This window comes from Eschrichtius robustus, chromosome X (genome assembly GCF_028021215.1).
Source record: "Eschrichtius robustus isolate mEscRob2 chromosome X, mEscRob2.pri, whole genome shotgun sequence".
NCBI lineage: Eukaryota > Metazoa > Chordata > Mammalia > Artiodactyla > Eschrichtiidae > Eschrichtius > Eschrichtius robustus.
The window spans coordinates 41,116,925-41,128,737 of record NC_090845.1 but is presented as its reverse complement, the minus strand read 5'-3'; the positions used below and the strand labels follow the sequence as shown (position 1 = coordinate 41,128,737).

General features: G+C 39.9%; 1 non-coding gene across 1 annotated transcript; it reads right to left on the bottom strand.

The window, feature by feature from the left end:
• Positions 1-11,324: 11,324 nt before the first annotated feature.
• TRNAA-UGC (transfer RNA alanine (anticodon UGC)) lies at positions 11,325-11,397 on the bottom strand. The gene has a single exon. It is a non-coding gene; the product is annotated as a tRNA-Ala (tRNA).
• Positions 11,398-11,813: the final 416 nt, after the last annotated feature.

The window sequence follows — 11,813 nt, the reverse complement described above, 5'->3', positions numbered from 1 at the left end:
TCAAGTGAAGTTTGGTGTGAGTGCAAGAATTCAGTAACAAGGTCGTGGCAAATCATTGTAACCTATTTTTTTAAATTCAAATAGCTCTAGGTTTCAAGATAGTGCTAGTCTAACTCATAATAGGATGGTAACCTAATTTGTCTATTGGTATATTTTTTATGACTCTATCCTCAAGGAATTTAAAGTCTGGAGGGGAGATCAAATAGGTCTTACAAATTTCGCTTAAGTTGATGGAACAGGTACAGGTGGAAATTCATACCCCTTTCACTTCATGCTGAGAACAAAGATAAGTTAAAATTTTAAAAAATTGAAAAAAATTTTAATTACGTTTTATTGGAGTATAGTTGCTTTACAATGTTGTGTTAGTTTCTGCTGTACAGCAAAGTGAATCAGTTATACGTATACATATATCCCCTCTTTGTCTATTGGTATTTTGAATGTATCAGATATACAATAATGCTTTACAAATAACTAGTAATGAAAAGCAAGGCTTACCATACCCAAGTAAAAAATGTCTAGGCTGTAGGTAGTTCTAAAGTCTTGGGAGAATTAAAATAAAAATTAGGAGTTGGGAAGAGGACTCTATAGACCTGATGTGGAAAACTTTGTACTAGACTGTGGCTTCAAGTCCATGCATCTCCCATTTCTGACTCGAATTTGTTCCTGAAAACATGCTGATAGCAAAATTTGGGAATGCAGGATTTTTACTTTAAATGGCAAAAATGTGTTATCATTCCATTCCCAAACCCTAATCCATTCCCCCCAATTCTACTAAGAAACAAAACAAATTCTTAAACACCTATAACAATTCATAAAGGATTTTTTGCATAATAGCATGCTAAACCATTATTTCTAGTTACTTAACACTTACTGAATTCATCAGCTGGGCGTATTTGTTTTCAGGGTACAACAAATGTGAATTGTTTTCTTTCTATATAGCAACAAACTCATCGGAGGAAGATAGGCAGGACCTGGACATTATTTCTCATAGACTTCTTGCCCTACTTCTGCAGGCTGCATTTCCTTGGCTTCTGTGAAGGCTGACTTCTGGCTGCCTTTGGCCAATGGAGACATTGGGGAGAGGTCAAGGATTGGTGGGAGGGGAGAAGGAAGTTACTTCTCCCTCTCCTTCTCTGCCTCAGACGTTTCTTTGGCAGTGTCTCCATTTCTTCCTGAAACCTAACTCCTGCTGTAGTTTCAGAGAACTCTGCTTATTTAGCCTAGAGGGTCAAGAGAGTTTTCGTTGGCTCCTGGCTTTGCTCATCTCTAGGTTGCTTCACCACTCTGTTTGCTTCTCATTTCCTCTATTCTTTGTGTGAACAATTCGTTGTTCAGTTCCATCTATTGTAAATACTTGAAGTAGCTTCTGTTTTCTTGTTTAGACTCTGATGCACTGTTCTGCTTGGTTGGTGCCAATGAGAAAGTGTGAGCCTGTGAAGGAGTGAGTGAGATAATAATAAATGCCTGTGGTTCACCCACATCCAGATCAGAGGAATTACTGAACAGTCTATCGTTCTTTTGGCGCTCAGGCAGTGCAAGTAGAGAGTTGTAAACCATGATTGAAACCATAAATAAAGCAATTGAAATTGGGCAACTGTTTGTATTTCCTTTGCTTGCATTGGCACTGCTCCTGATAACAGGATTGAATTTATCATTGCATTTTGGAAGGTGTTGATTCCGTTTATGTCATGACTACATAGGTATGATTGCTATTAAAAATAAATCTGAAAGATTTGACATCAGGTTTCTATGCCTCTTCTTCCTTTAGTTAATGGAATTATGTTAAACCTTTTCTTCAAATTGCTTTTCCATTTATTCAGATGGTGTGTGGGTTGAATTATGTTACCCGGAAATATATACTGAAATCCTAACCCCTGATACCTGTGAATGAGATTTTGTTTGGAAATAGAGTCATTGACTAATCAAGTTAAGATGAGGTCATACTGGATTAGAGTGGGCACTCATCCAATATGACTGGTGCTCTTATAAGAAGAGGACACACACACACACACACACACACACACACACACGCAGAAGTGAGAATGCCATGTGATGACAGAGGTAGCGATTGAAATGATGGGTCTACAAGCCAAGGAATACCAAGGATTTCAGGCAGCACCAGAAGTTAAGAGGAAAGGCATGGACCAGATTCTTCCTTAGCGCCTTCAGAGAGAGCGTGGCCCTACCAGCACCTTGATTTCAGACTTCTAGCCTTCAGAATTGTAAGAGAATAGATCTGTTGTTTAAAGCCACCCAGTTTGTGATACTTTGTTATGGCAGACATAGGAAGCTAATACAGATGGTTTCATTTAATGTGGGAAAGATAAGGACCATAGTGCAGACTGTGTTTAAATGGCATGATCAAGAGTCCCAATTCTATGCAGAGAACAGCTGCGGTACCATTGGAGCACACTCCCTACCATGCAAACCTGCACCCAGCTTCAGTGTTTTCACTAGCACGCACATTAACTATTAAAGATTTTCTGTTTGAGTAATAAATTCAGGGCAGAAACTTCTAAGTTATAATGAATATTTAGGTAGTGAGTTCAGATAGCGAGGGATACCTTTCATACCCACGATAGGCTGAAAGGAAAACAAACTCCTGTATCAATCACAGTCCTACCAGAGAAAGAGGACCAGTAGGATTGACTCTGACTCTCTTTCTTTCTCTCTCTCTCTCTCTCTCTCTCTCTCTCTCTCCCTCTCTCTCTCCCCCCCCCTCTCTCCCTCTCTCTCTCTCTATCTCTCTATCTCTCTATCTATCTATCAAATATCAAGAGATTTATTTAAAGGAATCCGCTCATGAGATTGTGGAGGCTAGCAAGTCTCTAACATGTAGGTCAGGCTGGCAGGCTGGAAACCGTTGGGCAGGAATGCATGCTGCGCAGCAGTCCACAGAGAGTATTTCTCCTTCCTCAGGGAAACCTCGGTTTTGCTCTTAAGGTCTTTTAACTGATTGCATCAGCTTCACCCAGATTATCTAGGATAATCTCTTTTACTTAAAGTCATTTGATTATAGACATTAATCACATCTACAAAAAAACTTCACACCTATATTAGAGTTAAATTAAACTCTGGGCACCATAGCCTAGCCAAGTTGACACATAAAACTGACCATCACAGCTAATAAGCATTGTACATATTTTCCTCATTATGAGTCATGTTTTCCTGCTTCCTTGCATGCCAGGTAATAATTGATTGGATGCCAGACATTGTGTATTTTACTGCATTGGGTGCTGGGTATTTTTTGTATTGCTGTAAATGTTGAGGTTTGTGCTAGGGTATAGTTACGTTACTTGGAAACAGTTTAACCTTTTCAGGTCTTGCTTTTATGATTTGTTAGGAGGTTCTCGAACACTGCTCAGTCTAATAATTCTCCACTACTGTGGCAAGATCTTTCTTTATTTTTTAACATCTTTATTGGAGTATAATTGCTTTACAATGGTGTGTTAGTTTCTACTTTATAACAAAGTGACTCAGCTATATGTATACATACATCCCCATATCCCCTCCCTCTTGCGTCTCCCTCCCACCCTCCCTATCCCACCCCTCTAGGTGGTCACAAAGCACCGAGCTGATCTCCCTGTGAGATGGGGCTGCTTCCCACTAGCTATCGGTTTTACATTTGGTAGTGTATATATGTCCAGTGGCAAGATCTTTCTGAGTATTCTTCCCAGTGCCTTAGAAATTGTTACTTTTTCCCGCCCCGCTAGTGGAATCAGGCACTGTTTTTGGCCCTGTGTGAGAACCAGGTACGGTATCCTCTAATGCTTTCAGATGGTACGAGTATCCAGGGGGGGAACCTCTGCATGTCTCTGTAGTTTTCTCTCCATGAAGCTCTCTCCTCTATGGTACTATGTCTACAAACTCTCGCTTCCTTGGTCTCCCTGGATTCTCAGCGTTATCTTCTCAACTCTGAGTCGGCTTGGCTCCAACTCAGTTCCCCCTCCCTGCACTGTGGCCTGGAAGCTCTCTCAAGGCAGTAAGATGGGTCAAATTGTAGGAATTGCCTTGTCTCTTGGGGATCACTGCCCTTCACTGTCTGATGTCCACTGTCTTAAAAACCATAGTTCTGTGTATTTTGTCAGGTGTGTTTTTTTTTTGAGGTTGGAAGGTAAATATAGTCCTTGTTACTCCATCTTAACCAGCAGTGGAAATCTGGACCAAAGATTTTAAATATTCAAAAGACTAATCTCTCACATCATCTATAGGGTCCTAGCCAGTGGTTCTCTAGTGCCATGACATCGATTGTAGACCATTCTCACCCTGACCTCCCAGTTGATGAATACTGCTCTAAACCTTTTCTACCTTCCTTTCCCAATTAATCAGATTAATAAACAGTGAAAATGTAAGCCACAGATGGTGAGAGAGTATTTCCCCCCCAGAAACCAAATATATAGTGTCTTTTCCAACACCAGGTCTCCAGTTCTCCAACACCAACTGGGTGTCCAACAATTCAATTCAATTCTGGCACTGACTCCTGGAGTTAGGATCAGATCCCACATATTAAGGGCTCAGTATAAGACTGCCTCCACAGGCTTCCCTGGTGGCACAGTGGATAGGAATACGCCTGCCAATGCAGGGGACACAGGTACGAGCCCTGGTCCGGGAAGATCCCACATGCCGCTGAGCAACTAAGCCCGTGCGCCACAACTACTGAGCCTGCGCTCTAGAGCCCGTGAGCCACAACGACTGAGCCCATGAGCCACAACTACTGAAGCCCGCGCGCCTAGAGCCTGTGCTCCACAACAAGAGAAGCCACCACAATGAGAAGCCCGCGCACCGCAATGAAAGAGTAGGCCCGCTCGCCACAACTAGAGAAAGCCTATGCGCAGCAACGAAGACCCAACGCAGCCAAAAATAAATAAATAAACAAACAAATACATAAATAAATCAAAACTTAAAAGCTTAAAAAAAAAAAGACTGCCCCCATTTCAGACACCAGCTACAGATGGAATGCCCAGCTACTCACATTTATGTCCTGCTGACTACAAATTCAGGGGTTCCCACGACCCGCATTTGGGTTTGATAATTTGCTAGAACTACTCACAAAACTTAGGAAAGTGCTTTACGTATTATTATTGGTTTATTGTAAAGGATAAAACTTAGGAACAGCCAAATAGAGTTGATGCATAGGGCAAGGTGTGGGGAGAGGGGCACAGAGCTTCCATGTTCTCTCTGGTCATGTCACCCTCCCAGCACTTCAGTATGTTCACCAATCTAGAAGCTTCTGAACCCCACTGTTTAGGGGTTCTTATGGAGGTTTCATTATGTAGCTATAATTGACTAAATCATTGCCGTTGGTGGTTGGACTCAACCTCCAGCCCCTCTACCTTCCCTAGAGATCAACAGGTGGGGCTGAAAGTTCCAACCCTCTGATCACCTGGTTGGTTCCCTTGGCAACCAGCCCCCCATCCTGAAGCTATCTAGGGGCCCACCAAGAGTAACCTCATTATCATAAACTCAGGTAGGGTTGAAAGAGAGTCATTATGAATAACAGAAGATACTATGTCCTATCTATCACTCAGGACATTCCAAGAGTTTTAGGAGCTCTGTGTCAGGACCAGAGACAAAGGCCAAATATATATTTCTCCTTGTACCACGGAGGTACATGGACCATGGAGAAAGGCAGTCAAACAAAATGTGAATTCACAGGTAAAACATAAACTGAGTAAAGGCAGAGATGGAGTACTTTGTTCCATGCTGTATCTCTGGCACTTAGATTGATACTTGTTGAGTGTTGAACTATGAATGAATCAGACACAAAGGCTCAGATCATTATCTACTGGTGTTGACATTTTACTACTTAAAGTGAAATGTAGAAAACTTACCTCTATTTTTTTTTACCTTCCTTCTTTATAATTGTTTTCAATATATGAAAACCACATCAGATAATATAACTTTTGCTTAATTTTTACCCTTTCCATCATTCTTCATGTTTTTCTAAGTTTCATTCTTTTACCATTTCCTTTGTTTGAAGAACTTTCTTTAGCTGTTCTTTTAAAATAGGTATCTGGTAACAAATACTTTTATTAGTTTTATTTCACCTGAGAATATTATTTCACCTTCATTCCTAAAGAATATTTTCATTGTGTATAGAATTCCTGGTGAACACATTTTTTTCGTTTATTACATTAAAAAACGTTCCCATGTCTTCTGACCTCCAAGGTTTTCAAAGACAAATCCTGTCATTCAAATCATTATTGTACTATTGGTAATGTGTTATTTCTCTCTAGCTGTTTTTAACACTTATTTCTTTAGCGTTCAGATCACTACCTTACTACAGTCCCTGCTCCTGACTCAGTCTCTGCTGATGGGGGGGCAAACGGAGATTCACAGTTTTTTCAGTGGTGTTTGACTGCAGTAGGGTGAATATTGTAAAAATGTTTCTGTCTTGTTAGACTACCTGTTATTGTTCTTTTGGCTAGCAATAGCACACTTCTCCTGAGGCCTTTGTGTCTTTCTCATTTCTGTCTCAGATTGTGGACTTCTCCTGAGCCCAGTCCATATATATTGGAGGCAAAAACAAAACCCAGGGAACTCACCTCCATGTCATCTCTCAAATCCTGAGGTCCCTAGATAGTCTGCCTTCTTCTCTTTATCATTCAGCACCTTTGAATGTTTATTTATGTATTATTTCCATGGTTTGTAGCTGTACTTCGTGTGAAGAATAAGGTTATCACACCTCTTCCATCTTGTTCAGAATTAGAAGTCTACTTTTTTTTAACATCCTGATGCCTAATCTTTGTCAAAGTATATATATATTTTAAATGTTAAAAATATCACTTACATACAGTTGAACCTTGAGCAACATGGGTTTGAACTGTGCAGGTCCACTTATACGTGGATGTTTTTCAATAAATACATACTAAAGTACTACACAATCCGTGGTTAGTTGACTCTGTGGATGCAGAACCTCAGATATAGAAAGACGCATATATAGAAGGATGACTGTAAAGTTATACTCAGATTTTCGACTGTGCAGGGGTTGGTGCCCCTAGCCCCCCATGTTGTTCAGGATCAACTGTAAATGTTGCAAGTTCATGTCAAATATTTAACTAATTATCAGGAGAACCAGCAAGTTGATAAAACTGGTTCACAGGATAAGTCAAGTGATTCAGTGTATGTAGGCTCTGAAAGAATGCTGTCATACCATTGATAAATTAGATACAAAACTGGTTAATGGCCTATAGGGCAACAAAATACGCTTGGGATTATTTTTTCTACTGGAAAATAAAATCACTTGCCTCTCTATAGGACACAAGTCTACATGTTAATGTGTAACTACGTAGTCTTGACCCAAAATAGTAGTGAATGGAATGGAATGATATATTTTCCTATATAATTAAGTAATCCATGTATAGATCTTTTAGAAAATACTCCAATATGACGTTGAAAAATACATGAATTCATTCTTTTGCATTATTTCCGAGTTTTGCATAAATTTTTCTCAACATCTTTGGACATGTATTCCTTTTGGATGTATCCTTAGAAGTGGAATTGCTAGACTGTATCTTCACTTTCACGTGGTTCTTTTGCTCTTGGGGGCAGTTCTCCTATAAGCCTAGAGGTGGGGGGGGGTGCGTAAGATAGAAAGTATCGTTGACAATCTATTACTTTTCTCAATGGGCAAGGTTTGCCATTAAATCGTCCTTCTTTTAATTGTTAACAATGTGGAATTAAAGTCATGGCTGTGGTTTCAGTCTGTTGGTAAGAAGACTTTTTGCTTAATATATGATTCTCAACATGTGTCCTTATCACATGCTGGACCCACATGTTAGGATTTGTCATCTGTCAACTCCCAAAAAAGTACACCAGAAAAACCTATTGATTGAAGAAAGGGAAGTTTACTGGACATACTACAATGAAGGAGAGTACCACACTGACAGTCTAAATGGTGTTTCCAAATGGGAAACCAGGGTATTTCTTGGGCTAAAGGTGAATAATCAAACAAGAAACAGCACATGACCTATTTAGAGATGAAAAGAGGAAGCAGAGAAAAGGAATGGAAATAACATGTGACAGACTAATCCTCACAAGAAAAATATTGCCACAGAGAAAATAAAACCTTTGAAATATTTTACTCTAAACAAGAAAACTTAAGCAATTGTCTCCATAAAAGAATAACACAGAGCAAATATATAAGAGCACATGGAAAATATACTGACATAGGAAAGATATCTTCTGAGCTCTGTCAAGTCATATTTAAAATGCAAAAAACCAAAAATCTGTGGGGTTTAAGAGGGAATTTGAAAGAAGGTGGGTGCTACTAAAATCACAGCAAGCAAAAGGAATGAAATGAAAAAGTAGAGCACAACTATGTATGTGTTGGACTCCCTTGACTATCTCTTTTCTCACTCATCCTTTTATATTCTTTTTTTCCATTTATTTGCTCTGGGCCATTGCTTCAGTACTTTAATGGTTTCAAATCAAACATTAACAGTTTTATGTTTTGTTTCTCTTTCTCTTATGAATGATAGTCTTTTTTTAAATTTTTATTTATTTATTTATTTATTTATTTATTTATTTATTTATTTATTTATTTATTTATGGCTGTGTTGGGTCTTCGTTTCTGTGCGAGGGCTTTCTGCAGTTGTGGCAAGCGGGGGCCACTCTTCATCACGGTGCACGGGCCTCTCACTATTGCGGCCTCTCTTGTTGAGGAGCACAGGCTCCAGACGCGCAGGCTCAGTAGTTGTGGCTCACGGGCCTAGTTGCTCCGCGGCATGTGGGAGCTTCCCAGACCAGGGCTCGAACCCGTGTCCCCTGCATTGGCAGGCAGACTCTCAACCACTGCGCCACCAGGGAAGCCCTGAATGATAGTCTTTTGCCTGGCTGTCCAAAGATTCGTTTTGATTTTGGATGCAAAATGGTCATCACTGAAATCTAATAACTTTACTAAGATTGTGTCTTTCCTCCTAGGTTGTGGTGTGGTCTTTTAATTTAAAAGCTTTCTAGAAAGAAGACTGCTTTTAATCTTCAATATTCACTACCTATTAAAGAGTGGTTGCCGCATATAAAGTTCTTTGGTCATGCTTTATTTCCTTAAGCACTTTGCTTGCCCTTGTTTGAACAAAAGTTTGGAGAAATGCCTGCAAATATTTTTGGATGAACATTCTAGATCTCAGGGAATGAGCCATTTCCTTAGAAAAACATGAAACTCAATCAGATAAGATTACTGAAAAAAAAAAGATGGTAAAAGAACTCATGAAAATATACTTAAATATATGATTGGCTAAAATACTTTTGGACATTCACATTCTGTTTTATAACTAATTGAAATGGAAGGGAAAGAGGAGATATGGTGGGAAGCAATATCATTTCTACATTGTTAGAGTTTATAACGGTGCTCAGATTTCCTCATCTTTTATAGCTGGGAGGTTACATTGTTTGATGTGCTGTTGGATTAGTTTTACTAGGATTTTTTTGAAGATTTTTTGCATCTATATTCATAAGAGATATTAGTCTGTAGTTTTCTTGTGTTGTCTTTATCCGCCTTTGGTATCAAGTTAATGTTAAAACTAAGAAGGACAAGGTAATCAATAAAAATCAGATTGTTGGGGGAAAGGAAGGGGAAGAGGAAGGAACAGTAAATATACTAATTTGAGAACTAAAATGTTAAATCGTTTGTATTTCAAAGTACAAATTTAAATTAAAACTGTTAATGTTACTGGGTAAGCGTTCGCAAAGCCTAAGAGAAAAAAGTAGTTAGATTTATGCTTAAACATGTTGGAGTGGAAGTGTTTGTCTTTAGGAATTAATACTTTCTAAGGAATTCTTGCTCTCACTTTAAGTTGGCTCTTTAAAGAAGCAGGGATAAAGAAGATGGGAGAAGAGACAACCGTGAAGACATATAAACACATCTTTGGCAGCTAGGAAGTTACCAGCTGGCAGAGGGGATGCCACGAAAAGTATTCTGATTCAGGCTGCTGACAACGAAATGCTCATCACAAAACACTGTACCTCAGAAGGGGAGCTGAGGCATGGAGCTGAAAATGAGGAAGTTGTTTTAAAAGTCTGCACAATGAACTGTTAGGCCCTGAGCTCCCTTTCCCTCTCCTCCTATGAATCCAGGAGACCGCCCCTCCCAGAACTGCACTGGAAACCAAAGGCTTATTCTAAGGATATGTTGTACCAGAGAAGCTCTTAATTCCAGGACAACAGGCATATTGAAAAGATTGATGAAAGTTTTCCTAACTGAATGAAGAGACTCACAATCCCTTCTTATGCTCACTCTTAATAATGCTGGCCATTGAACTTGACCCTTCCATCCCACACTGGAGATTGGGACTGTTGAATTTTCTCCAAAGACAAAATTTCTAGAGAAAGCCTATTGATATGACACTTGGTGGGACTTCAACAAACTTTCAGGAGCTTACCAGATCAGTGTCCACTGAAACTGTAGGAGGAAAACAGAGGGCTCCAGGAGGGGTAGCTCCGAGAAGTCAAAAGATTAGATTTTGACCAGAAAAAAGTATTCATAGGGGTTAACAGTTCGATTGTAGAACATAAAGAACTAGTGATAAGGAAATGAGAAATGAAGAAAATGAAAAAAATAAAAAAGGCAAAAAGACATTTGTGGGTGAGTTCCCCAAGCTGGGACAGCTAGAGTTTTCAAGTTCTCTACAGGGGGTTTCTACCCCAACCCCCCACAACTGACTCCCATGTTGGCGTCTCTGGACAACACTGCCCCCTGCTGGACACCTGGATACTGAGCAGTGCTGCCACTGCCTCCATCCTTACCACCTCTACGAGGGTAGAGCATTTCTCAGAGGTTCAGTGCCTTCTTGATGCCTAGCCTCTTCCTGAGGCACTGTCCCTTGCAGCACCTAGTGCTCTCCATGTTTCACTGCCTTCCTGGGATTTTCACTTTTCATCTGGAGGGTTGTAACACTTCCACTGCTGAGTTAAAGTTTCAAGAGACTGTCCCCAGTACTACAATATTGAAAACATATTTTTTGTGTGTGAAAAATAAGATAAAAATTTGAATGACTTTAATCTCTTTTCCAGTAGGAAACAGATGACAAAAGAGAAAGAAATGTATTTTATAGTATTTTAATATTTTGTGATTCTTGTGATCATGGCTTCAGAAGTCAAGATAAATATGACAGGCATATATCTGAATATGCAAAGGTTGATTGTCCTTTTAGTGTATGTGAAAAGATTGTCCCATTCTGTGGGAAAATTATGCATGCATGCTTCTGCTCGAAGAAGATAAAGTTAGAAGATTGCAAAATGGAGGGAAGAAGGAAGAGAAAACCATACATAACTCAAGCCAGTCTTTTTTTTTTCTGGCCATGCCAAGCGGCTTGTGGGATCTTTAGTTCCCCAACCAGGGATCGAACCTGTGGCCCCTGCAGTGCAAGTGCAGAGCCCTAACCACTGGACCACCAGGGAATTCCCTCAGGTCAGTCTTGGAGGGAGTAAAAAGTAGAAGAAAGGAGCAGTATGGTTGCCACAGTATGGCCTGAAGAAGGGGACGTCCGGACATTTGCAAACGGCAAAGATGAAAAGTTGTGGAAAAAAAGATCCCAGATGGAAAAATGATTGTGTTGAAAGTAAAGCAGGGACTGGGTCAGGCAATTGCTAGTATGGTTCAAAAACTGAAGGTCTGCTTGAGGTAAATGCTCACAAAGATGTACCAAATGGCCCAAATGGCCTCAGGCCCCCTTAGCGTTCTGGCACTCAGGTTCTGAGTCTGTTAACAAGGAAAATCCAGAAAACGTGGATACATCCCAGGAAGTATTACCCTATGCTCAGTAATGAAAAGCTATGGCAGACTTTCAGATTTGGAGAGCCAGAGAAACTGACAT